This window comes from Phoenix dactylifera, mitochondrion, assembly GCF_009389715.1.
Source record: "Phoenix dactylifera mitochondrion, complete genome".
NCBI classification, from domain to species: domain Eukaryota; kingdom Viridiplantae; phylum Streptophyta; class Magnoliopsida; order Arecales; family Arecaceae; genus Phoenix; species Phoenix dactylifera.
This window is the reverse complement of record NC_016740.1, coordinates 668,127-680,000: the sequence shown is the minus strand read 5'-3', so window position 1 is coordinate 680,000 and position 11,874 is coordinate 668,127. Positions and strand designations below refer to the sequence as shown.

Here is an 11,874-nt window from a genome sequence, read left to right as displayed (position 1 = left end):
GCGAGAAAGCCAGATTTAACCGCTTTGTTCCAATAATGTGGATACAACGCGTCCTTCGGTATTTTGATGTTGGGGACCGCCTTCCAGGTTGGTTCCCACGAAATACCCTGATACAAAGGGATCGTGGAAATCCACGGTAGATACCGATTAATGAGAGCGCGTGACCTAGTTTTCACCAAGTCACATACTTCCATAATCGTATCCAGATCTTTTGGTAGCGACACTATCGATTCAAAGTCCTTCCTTTTAAAAGGCCTAGCCAATTGTATGGTTTTGGCCAAGGAGAACCAAGAAAGGTAGAGTTGCACTAATTGATCTGCCCGATCATCCTTTCGAATTATTAGCTTTCTATGGAACGCAGGAATGATCTTTGGGTACCCGGACCTAGTGAGAGCTACAGGGACAGGAAGAAGATCTGGTTGATAGTCACCAGCGTAAGCTTTAGCAAGCGATAAACCGCATTGCTTTAGATAAAGCGCTGTGAATAACAATCCAGACTTTCTAGTCAACCTGTAGACCTGCTTTGCAAATAGGTATGCAGCGATGCACCTCTCCTTAGTGAAACCGTCGAACACGACCAGGGTAGCTTTGTTAAGCATACCAATGATCGTGTCAGGACCTTCAAAGATCCTGCGCCATGAAGGCGTCACCAGGCGCAGCAGAAATTTTTGAATATCGGGATTGGCGGATTTTTTTTCATGGAAATAAGCCTCAACTCAACACGACTAGTTAATTCAAATTATAGTCTAAGGCGGATTTCTTCAAATTGTTGTAGTGTAGTATTGTGGTTTTTCAGTAAAGACCCCGACGTATAAATATTCACAGCCCGGCTCACACGGGCGGACAATATTCACCCAGAGCCCCGTTGCGACCGCAATGCTGTTCTTGAAGGACCTCGGGGCCTTACCTTAGAACAAAAAAAGGGAATAGAAGTTAGGAAGACTACTGACGTAGGGCGGCCGGTGAGCTCAACCTCGAACCATCGTTATTAGTTCCTATTCCCTCCCTGCACGAACCTCGGTCCAATCAAAGCTTTTGTTCGGAATTGGGGGCTAGGGCCGGTTAGAACTCCCATTTCCCGATCGGAGGTTTGAGCTGCTATGGCAAGCTTTTTTTCCGAATAGTGGGTATGGGGAACCCACCGTACCAACACGATTGGCTGGTGTTGCTGATACCGAACCCGTTATAACCCCGATTGGAAGGGCAGGCTAGTCTTCATATGGCTCTGGGGATGCGAGGCTTGATCCTACCATTGAAAGTGAGTATCCCGTATTCGACGACGGAGAAAGAGCATTAGTTGCAGTTTTCACCCCACCTTAACGACCAAGGGATGAAATCTTTCTCCGAGCAGGGAGGCGTCACCCGAGGCCGATTCCAGTGGATCACTATAGAATCTTCTAGAAGCAAGCTACGCTACCTTCTGGCTAGCTCGTGCAATCTTAGATAAATTCCTTCGCGCTTAGCTTAGTAAGCTAGCTTGGTAAGCTAAGCAAGCCTGGTTCTCCGGGCACTATGGTAGGACGTGGATCGATCATGACGAGAATGGACTTCTCCGTAATGTAATGGTTTAGAAGAGTCACGGTCCAGTTCCCCGCCGGGCTTTTTCCCTTCTCGACTAGACGAAGGAGATATGAATTCCATTCAGGCAGGTGAGGAAGGGCGGCTTGGCTTGACCGTGTGTTCTCTCCTGGTCGGGTCGGAGGCGAAGACTGGCTAAGTTCATCATTCAGTGGTGAGGTGTTCATAGAAAGCAAGGCGTCGCCCAACGAGTGGCGGATTTGGAGTCTCGCTTGGATGCTGGGGAGATCCATAGATCTGGATAGAGTCTGTCTCGCTCAGTAAAGAAGAGTACGCGCGCTACGGCTTGCGCAGTGAATCGGATCTTCGGGCAACCAACCCAACCCGGCACATCCAATTCCGATCAACAACTTGGAGGTATGGCTGAGTGGCTTAAGGCATTGGTTTGCTAAATCGACATACAAGAAGATTGTATCATGGGTTCGAATCCCATTTCCTCCGGCACGGAAGTGGAACGGGCGGGCGAAATTACGTGAGAGAAAGAACCTCTTCTTGATGGAGTCCCCCGGAGGACAGAATAGCACTACTTAGTGACTAGGAGCGGAGCGCCTCTTTCTTGTTCTTGGTGGCGTCTATAGCGAAGAACACCTGACCGAACGAGGGCCGTCCAGTCCCTGGCCGGCTCTCGGTTCTTGAGCAAGCTCCTCCACTGCTGGTAGGGCGCTCATAGATGAAGAAAAGAGACTTTAGGAAAGTGGTTCAGGTAGCTCAGCAGGTTAGAGCAAAGGACTGAAAATCCTTGTGTCAGTGGTTCGAATCCACTTCTAAGCGGGCTTTTGGTCCAAAGGACACGTAGCCGAGAGCAAGCCGGATGAAGGAAGAAATGAAAGTGAATGAAAGAGGCTTGGAGGCAGATTTCCAAAAAGCGGTGGTTCTCGCGTCCCTGTGCCCAAAGCGGGGTGGGCGAGTTCGGTTCGAGTGTTTATCGATCGGGTGGATCTATATGTTCCGGGGGGGAGACGAGGTGTAGCGCAGTCTGGTCAGCGCATCTGTTTTGGGTACAGAGGGCCATAGGTTCGAATCCTGTCACCTTGATGTTCTGTTCAGTCGGCTAATACAAATGAATATCAATCGACCGTGAACTAAGTACGTACACCTGACTAGCCTAAAAAGTGTTTTCTCGTTGCTAATCAATCAATCATTCATTGACTGGTAGTCAAATAGGCAACCCGGGACTCAACCAAACCAACCGTAACAAGTAACGAGAAATGATGTTCAGCTAACGAAACTCGAACAAGAAATGAAAGACTTTTCTTAAGGGGCTTGCTTAAGCCCATAGGCCTGTGCGTGAGGAAATGCTTGGAGGCGGGATATTCAGACGGAAAGACTCAGAAAAGTTGCCGATGACCGATTCCGTCATTGATGCGAAGCCTGGCCTGGTCGGGAAGAGATTCTAAATAAAGAATATGCGCACCGAGAATAGATATCTATGTTAGCTAGCAGGGGCGGGATTTCACTCTCTCTCCGGACAATCTCACTTTTTTTTTGGGAAATATGGATCCTTGAAAGGACTTTATTCTATAATTGGATGAAGGACTGGTTAAGGTATGTCCATTGGTACCACACGGTCGTCCTAGACACAGACCCGAAACTTCAGGATCTGTTCGAGGTACCGGTTGTTATGAGGGACTGGAAGAAGCGTCCTGAGGAGAGTATTCTCTTTAGGTACGGTTTCCTTTGGGAACTCTACGACTTGGTCCGAAGGAAAGGGTTTGGGGACGCCCTTGAGTACGTGGGAAGTTGACTCTGGAAGTGCTACAATTGACATTACCTCCTTTGCCCATGAGCTAGGCAAGCATGAATATCGATCTATACGATACCTAATGCCATATCATATAGATGGAGTACAATAAATGAACATTCATCGACAGAGGAGTCACATGCGATACCATATCGATACCACCTGCTCGCCATATTTATCTCTTTTTAAAAGAGAGAACATATCTTTCTTTCTATACGTTCGTTAACAAGTGATGGCTTCCGTTAGGATGCGGAGTGTAGCGCTAAGCATTAGGTGAAACGAGTAGTTCACCAGAACCAGAACCCGAGTCCACGACCTACGGAGAAGTTTTTGGCCTAAATTGACATAGACCTCTCTTTCCTTTCCACTGGTTCTTGAAAGCTATCAATCCCCGCTTCTCCCATAATTTTTATCCCTCTCGCATCGGTTCTGCATCAGATGATGAGCCCATGCGACAATTTTCTCTTTTTTTTATTGGCGCCCGATAGGTAGGCTATTAGATTGAGTCGAAAGCCTACCAACGCATAAGGGTTCCGATTCGAGCGAGAGCCCGAACGGGGGAGGCGAGAACATCTTGATCGAAAGCTCCACTGTTCTGAATAGTGAGAAAGACTTTTCAAAATTCGATCAAATCGATCGAGAATATCATCATCTGTTAGGTGGGTCAACCGACCGACCGAGTTGGGCTGGGCGTCCATGTCACAGAACTTTCTCTAGCCAAGAATCCCATTTTTGATCGAATCGGGGCGGATCCAATTCATTGGCAAATGAAAAATCTACCGTTTTAACACTCAGAAAAAAAACCTAGAAAAGAGGAAGAGTCACTAAGACAAGAGCTAGGTAAGCAAGCAAGAAGGAGAGGCTAGAAAAGGCGAGGCAAGGGGCTCTCCATCTCTAGGAAGATTGTGTCCAGGATCTGGTAATCTAAGCCTTGCTTCTTCTGGTCGGCTCGTATTAGCCTGTGCTTTATTACAGGTAGTCATTCCCCCCGTTCCTTTAGTCTTTTCAACGGTACTTGAATCTTAAGTCGCGGTCATGTCTCGCCCCCCCAGTATAGTGACCGGTTCCATGTTTTCCCCTAATTTCATCAGTTCCAGGCTCGACGTGCCTGTTCATCCATCTTCATTCCAAAGGCGAACATCTCCATTGAGTGACTGTAACTGCTATGGTTTACAGTCAATAGTTCTTAACCAACCCTTTCTCGCCGAGCTTTATAAATTTAAGAGAGATACGGGAGTAAGGCCGACCTATCCTCTAGTTAAAGAGTGCAGTGCAGAAGGACTTCTACTACCTCTTCCGAAGACAGCAAGCAAGCATAGGGGCTTCGGGTGAAAGGACTTTCTGAGTGAAAAGGATAAGGGCATCGGGGGAAGAAATGAATAAGGGGTAAGGTGCTCATATTCTTCCTTTATGTGCTTCCCAGCGAATCAAATTTTAGGAAGATTAAGTTGACTTCCAAAATCACTCTCTTCAAGCTCTTGCCTAAGAGCGAGGACTTAGATCAGAAGAGAGGTAGCGAAGTGAGTTTAGGTATTTCTTCAAGCCAGTTCCAGAGTGGAAAGGGGTAGCTCAGTCGAATATGCCAGAAAGCAAAGAGGGGATGGAGAGTCAAGCAAGCTAGAAAGCAATCGAAGAGATGAGCCTTAGAAGCATGCGAAGGGATAGGTCTGGAATAAGTCTTGTATGAGTCCTTTAATCGAGTCCCTCTTCTTTAATAGGCGCTTTCCGGTAGCAGGGTTTTCTTATCTTTTTACGATTACCATTCAAGTATGAAATATCTCCGCCTCCCCATTCCTTTATCAAAGTCTAGTACTTATGGCGCAAGTAAGTCTCTTCAAGTGGAAGCAATCATAGGGGGTTCGGGTCTGAGGTAAGCCTTCCTGTATCATTGGTAGGCAAGGGGGTAAGCGAACATGGCTGTGTTTGTTTGTTAATAAGCAGATTGGTAAGTAAGCGCAAACAGTACAAATCTCTTTCTTTATTCAAGCCTCTTTCTAGTCGCTCGGACTCTTGTTGTAGTGTGAGCCTTGAAAAAGTACCCGAAGTTAGGCAATCAGCACGAATTCCTTTAAATGGATTCCTCTCTCTTAATGACTCTTCTTAGGGAGTAGGATCTGTTGCCTAGAAGCTCAGAGAAAGGTAGCGAAGTCATATTTGCTTTTTCAAGCAAAGAGGAGTGGCGCATAAGGGCATGAGATAAGAGGAATGGTAGCTCAGCTAAGGTACAAGGCGCTCCGGTGCGCTTCCAGTCGAATATGCAATAAAGCAAAGCATTCCTGTAGCAGTAGCTCTTCTGTTATGAGTTCATCTCGTGGGCCTCTTTTCTGTAGCAATCAGCCCTCTTCAAGCGATCTTCTATAGGAGAGCCTATATGAAGCAAGGAAGCAGATTCAAGCAAGGAATCCAGCCTAGCAGAGTAAGCATTCCCTGTATCAGTCTAGCACTCTAGTCTTTATGGCGCAATCAGTTAATCAATTGGGGAATGGGGCCTTGGGATATTGAATCCACACTGACTTGAGCAATCAGGCTTTCCGTCCACCTTGTTATACTCTTCGGCAATAGAGATGAGAGATGCTAGAACCAGGCAAGGCGCGGGAAGAGAATGCGAGATTTAATAAGCCGCCCTATTCCTTGGATGGGACGGACAAGCTATAGCTATAGATAGAGTGGCAAGGAGAGATGCGTTATAGGACACAGGTGGCAATAGAGATCTTCCTATATGACTCAGAAAGTGAAGGAGAGAAGCTAGAGTTAGATCTATGCCTATGAGAAGTGTCTATGAGTAGATTATACCATGCCAGGTACAGTGAAAGTCTTTATGATACAGTCTTTATGAGCAGCATACCAGTTACAGCCCTTACGACAGATTGATTGAGAAAGTGGGATTCCCGATGACCGAAGAAAGGCAGAAGAACTAAGAGATGGACGGATGGGGATATTGAAAGCCAGGATTCCTACTTCTTGGAATGCTAATCACAGCGATTTACTTCGCTAGCAAAACAAGTAAGGGTGGTCGTAGATCAGAAAGAGGTAAGAGACTAAAAAAAACGAAAATCGATAAATTGCCAATTGAACGAGATTCACTCACGAAACAAAAAATATATACCGTTGACCAGATTTACTGCTTTAACTCCTATTCTTTCTTCCCTAGATTCTATCTATAATATATATTTTTTTTACCTTCTAATACTTTTTTTTTTATTTTGATTCCCTCGTGTTTTTGTGTGTTTGTGTGAGAGCTCCTTCGTGTATTGATTTGTAATGTGCCTACCATGTTCGCCAACCCTTATTGTGCCTTGCCTGGCTTGAACTCCCGAACTACGGGAATCAATATTGAATGAATGAAATTCCATTGTACCGCCTCCCCTACCAATTCACGAAATGGATTGCACCTCCCGTTGTGTCCCTGTCTTGAACTTATTAATTACCAATTGGCTTTTCGCCTCCCATATTATCTTACTTCTTCTTTGGCTATGGCTATTAGTATTACTTTTCTTGGTTTGGTATTATAACAACTATTGGTATTCTTTGCTACTTCATTCCTCCATTTGAAAGGAATGGTAGCGCACTCAACCTCCTTTGTGTGCCGCGCCTATTTATTTTATAGTTTCACTATTTTCTATGGAAACCTGAAGAAAGGCCTTTTATTGCATGTTCCTTTCCCATCTAGAGCGGAGATTGCCCGAAGGTACGATTCCGATCCTCGATTCGACGAGTTTGATCTTTTCTTTCGAGGGTTGAGGACAAGAGAAGAGTAGGGGCAATCAAAGCCAACACCACGGATAGTTGAAAACGAGCAGGGGAGGCTACCCTTATGAACGAGAGTCGGTATAATTCCGGTCTGGAGCTGAATCAATAATTATTCATGCTAAGACAACGGAGTGGGTAAGCTTTCCGCTACCTTAAGCCAAAGGGTGAAAATAGCCAGGCTTAGTTGATCAATCTCATGCCAAAGGTTACGCCTATCCATGGCAGGACCTCTCTTCTCGGCCAGCTTTCGTGCCTTCTCTCTCTCTTCTCCAGCGTAGAAGCATCACTTTGATCATCCAGTTCTGCACTTCTTGCCTTTCTTGCAGGGCCTCTTCCTTTGGTCGTCTCCTTGAGATAGTTTGCTCTCGAGACTCCTTCTCTTGTGTCGATTGTTCTGCTAGCTCCTCTTTGGACCGGCCTCAGAAAGGAATCAGGTAAGTAAGCAATACCTCCTGCTATCTATCACCACTTCCTACTAACAATACCAGATTCAATCAGTTCAATAACAATACCGAAACTGCCGTAACACTCTCTCACCCAGGTACCACTCGACGTGGTCCAGTCAGCTCCACTCGGACAAGGAAGTACGGATCAGATATAGCTACAGCTGGCCTAGCAGCGTAAGGCCTATCTCCAAAAGGTCTCTAGGTGACCTACATCCACATAGCATCAATCGGTCATCCACGCAAACGAAGAAGGAAATATCGCAGAAGAACAAGCTTACCCGCGGGAGGAGTCAAGGTATCAAACTCCTGTCGGAAAAACAGCCCCTGGTGGTGCATATCGTGGTCCCAGAAGCGGTACGACCACCTCATCCCCCTAGGGAGCCCTATAGCTTAAGGCAAAACTTACAAGCTTCTCACTGACCTCAATTGTAAGCTAAATTCGAAAGACAAAACTCAACAGGAGAGTCGGCTATAGGATGAAAACCCCTTCCTTCAGGCTGGGTCAGCTTGTTGAGTGGAATGAACTATGAACTCAAGAGACAAAAGGTCTCCTCTTCAGCGGATTCGGATTCGGATGGGGATGCTGCTTCTCGAGTTGAAGCTGCTAATGCCCTATCTTTCTTCTCTACTGCCCTTAGCTATCGCTTTTCGGCTGAATAATTTGAAGATCTGGCATTCTCCACCGACCTCTGTGGGAAAGCTAAGTGCCCCTATTTAGTAAGGCGCCCTCCCTTTCCGCGAATTGGGTATTACCGGCCGATGGCGAATAAGTCCTCACAACAAAGGTTAGGTGCTTGAGATCAGAACTGGTTACAGCAGCGCTCCTGGCGCGAGACTCTTTCGCATAGAATGAATTCGGTAAGGAAGGGTAGAACCCCATGGTCAATTGAATAGCACTTCCCTCAGAATGAAGGAATATTTAGCGCCAAAGGTAGTCTTCCTTAAGCGAGCTATCCCTACCCAATAAGGATCGGCGGAGAGCCTATCCTTTCTTACGAGCCTATCTCAACTTTATCTTACCCTCTCACCTTCCCTTTTCGCTTCGTATACTCCACTCGTTCCCTTTCTTTAAAAAAAAAGATATTCCTTATCGGCTGATTCTCCTGTGGTATCTGCTGCTTCAGATTCATTTCATTCCCTTCCCGAATCAACCACCTTTGGAAAAAGATCTCAGTTTGCAGAAGGAACCTATTTAGATTTAGGAAAAACTGTTGTTTCCAGGTCGAGTGACCCTAGACCAGACCTAGCCCTCTTTGAAGGAAAAGAATTTGACCTAGAAGAATGAGTCTGGGATGAAAGCCCTTCCCACCTCCTTTGAAGATCAAGTTTTTTCCTATGTTGTTGAATCGGTTCTATCTAAATCCCTCCCTGAGACTGGAAAAGGAACTACGGGCTACCAACAAGACTGAGGAGTCCAGATGACTCATTTACAGAATCGAAGGAAACTGGAAGAACGAGAGAGTCCAGCTAAAGACGGATCTAGACTCCTTCCGAGAGGCAAGTTCAGCTACAGACGGTCGCTCAATCGCACCTTCCCTACCGGCCCTTTTCTATAGCCCTGTGCTTTAAAAAAGTGTTCTTTTTCTTGGTCGGAATCACTTCCATAGGTCCATGTCCATCCCCCTTGGAATAATCAGTTTTTTCCTATTCAAATGTATCCTATAACTAAAAAGGGTGTAGCTTAGTAGCTTAATATCTCACAACTCTCGTGAAAAGACTTTTTAGAAGCTTCGCGTTTGAAAGATAAGAGAAACGCTAGCTAAGACCGCTATTCCTGACCTTAGAAAGGAATAGAGTAAGGGGCGACCACTTGAGTGTTATAATCTTTCGTTAAAGAATTAGATATGGTGCACCTTTCAAAGAGTATATGATATCTTATAAATAATCAAACTATAAATTCTCCAAGGCTTAAGGCATTGGTTTGTGCTAAATCGACATACAAGAGATGGTACTACAAATGATGTTTAAATCTTTTAAACTAACATTTGAAAATCTTTCTTTATTCTTCCTTCTCCACAAAGTGGATTAAACCCCCTTCGTCAACAGATAAGAAACAACCAAGACAGGAAATTGGGAAGCCCCCTCGAACTATGTAAATTTGTTTAGCAGAAAGATGCAGCTCTCTCAAGAGATTTTTGATCTACTCGAAAGAAAGTCTTTCTTGATTGTTCAGGTTCAGAGGAACAGCAACAATTATTTCATGGATATACCGAACAAAAGGAAGATGCGGAAAGCGGTTGATGAATGTTCGATCAAAGTAATCTAAATAGAAATTGAATAAGACGCTGGCGAGAAGGCCTACAGCCGGTACCCCAGCCTCTGCTGACCAATCTCTTCCGTCCTCATCAAGAATAGACAAGTTCAGAAAGGAGGAAACCAGTTGAAAAATGGATGGATCGTTCAGAACGGGTTCGAGTTTAGCCAAGAGACGCGAACGACCATGCAAAATTCTTACCGGCCGGATCCGGCGAGCGGAACGATGCACGACATAGGGTGTAGACCCAGTCGTTACCAAACCGCAGACCGAACATACTGGCAAGCAAGTATCCGCTTATCTCCCTCCACGAAAAGCAGTCTTCTCGAAAGAAAGAACATCCATCGGATTCACTTCAAGTCCGAACCCATGGGAAGATCTACCTCTCACCCGGCTGAACCGCCGGGTTCACTAGTTGCCAACAACTTCTAGTTTCATTCTTTTCTTGTAGTCTCGTTACGCAACACGACCTCCTTGGTTCCGTTCCGATCGAGCGTCAGCCTTGATTTTATGGCTGGCTACACTATTGGGGTGAACATACTCTGATTCATTTCAATCAGGTTGGGTGAACATCCATCTCTCTATCCCTTTCCTGTGTTAAGGTCTAGTTGTCATTCTTCTCCCTCGAAAAAAACCAACTTCTTCGAGTCGTCTGTATTCCCTCCTTATGGTGTTCAGTGGCTCGACCGGACCCACGTCCTTTCGAAATCGGGCGAGAACGGGAACAAGAAGTTGCGGTGCCAGTAGGGACAATCAAAGCCTAGAGTAGGATTGGCTCCAACCGGATTAGAAAAAGCCCATCTCTGCAGCAGTTGCATGGCAAGGGCAAGGGCTGTTGTGATTCGACGGTTTAGAGCATTACCCAGATAGCTAGTAAGCTCCTAGTAGCTCTTAGTAGATAGCCGGGGTTTATACTTCCCAACTACTGATATTGATTCGTTCCCGGCTTTTAGAAATGAAGAAGGAGAGGTCCCCACCGGAGAAGCAAGAAAGCCTGAATTCGATCGACGATTCAACCTTCATCAAAAATTCCACCTCCTTTCGTTCCCCCGCACTCAACAAGGCTTTTTAGTAAGAAAAAATTCAGCTTAGTTGTTGAATGTACCGGATATGGAGGCAATACCAATGATATCTCGTCTATAGAGTGGTATCATACATGTAATGAAAAAAATACCTATAGTGAGTAGGTATTGAGGTAATAAAGCAGCTATAGGCGAAAGAAATAGCTCTGGACTAGAGGCTAGAAGTAGCTTGCTCCTAACACGGAAATACCCCAAAATCGATTTTTGAATGAGACTTTGCATCCCATACCTCCTTCCTTCCCGTATTTGTAAACTGGTACCCCAGAGAATCTTGGGTCAATTCTCAAGTCGTACCCCCGTCACCGTCTATCGAGCAATTGAAAATGAAATTACTCGGTGCCAGAGCCAGAGATAGTGATTTTCTTGGGCTGGAGATCCAGACACCAGAGATCCGTCAGTGGGTATTGCATCACATTTGTTGATTCATTTTTATCATGAAACAGTAAAAAGCAACGTACCGTAGCTCGATCCAATGCAGAAGCTTTGTATAGAGCAATGGCAGCCACTGTAGCTGAGCTGACATGGTAAAGGCATATCCTAAAAAAAATGGGAATGATTGTTGGACCATCAAAATTAGATTGCGATAATCAAAGTGCCATGAAACTCTCGTCTAATCCGGTTTTTCACGCAAGAACAAAACCTATTGAACTTAACTATCACTTCATTCGAGAAAAGGTTGAAGAAGGTGAGAACAATTGGCATAATAGACTGGAAACAAAACTTGGAAAAGGCCCATACTTTCTTTATTTGAGGGAAGCGGTCGAAAGGGAAAAAGAGACTGTGCTTGCTAAGCGACTCCTGCTCTTTACAGATAGCTTACCTTATAGGCTTAGACCTGCAATCCCGGAAAAGCGCCCTAATAAGACTTTCTTTTAGTAGTGATCTCAGTGAGGTAATCCACAAGTCTCGAAACGTTCTTTCATTCAATGAACTCATAATCAACTGAATGCCGTCAAGACACTCTCACTCTCAAAAATTATATACTTGCAAGGAATGAAATTACTGACTGGGAGAACAGGCAAA

At 45.3% G+C, this 11,874-nt stretch overlaps 3 non-coding genes across 3 annotated transcripts; all 3 read left to right on the top strand.

Annotated features, from left to right (window-relative positions):
* Positions 1 to 1,931: 1,931 nt before the first annotated feature.
* On the top strand, positions 1,932 to 2,019 carry KEH32_t18. The gene has a single exon. It is a non-coding gene; the product is annotated as a tRNA-Ser (tRNA).
* Positions 2,020 to 2,275: 256 nt separating this feature from the next.
* KEH32_t17 lies at positions 2,276 to 2,349 on the top strand. Its single transcript has one exon. It is a non-coding gene; the product is annotated as a tRNA-Phe (tRNA).
* A 189-nt stretch (positions 2,350 to 2,538) lies between these two features.
* KEH32_t16 lies at positions 2,539 to 2,613 on the top strand. Its single transcript has one exon. It is a non-coding gene; the product is annotated as a tRNA-Pro (tRNA).
* Positions 2,614 to 11,874: the final 9,261 nt, after the last annotated feature.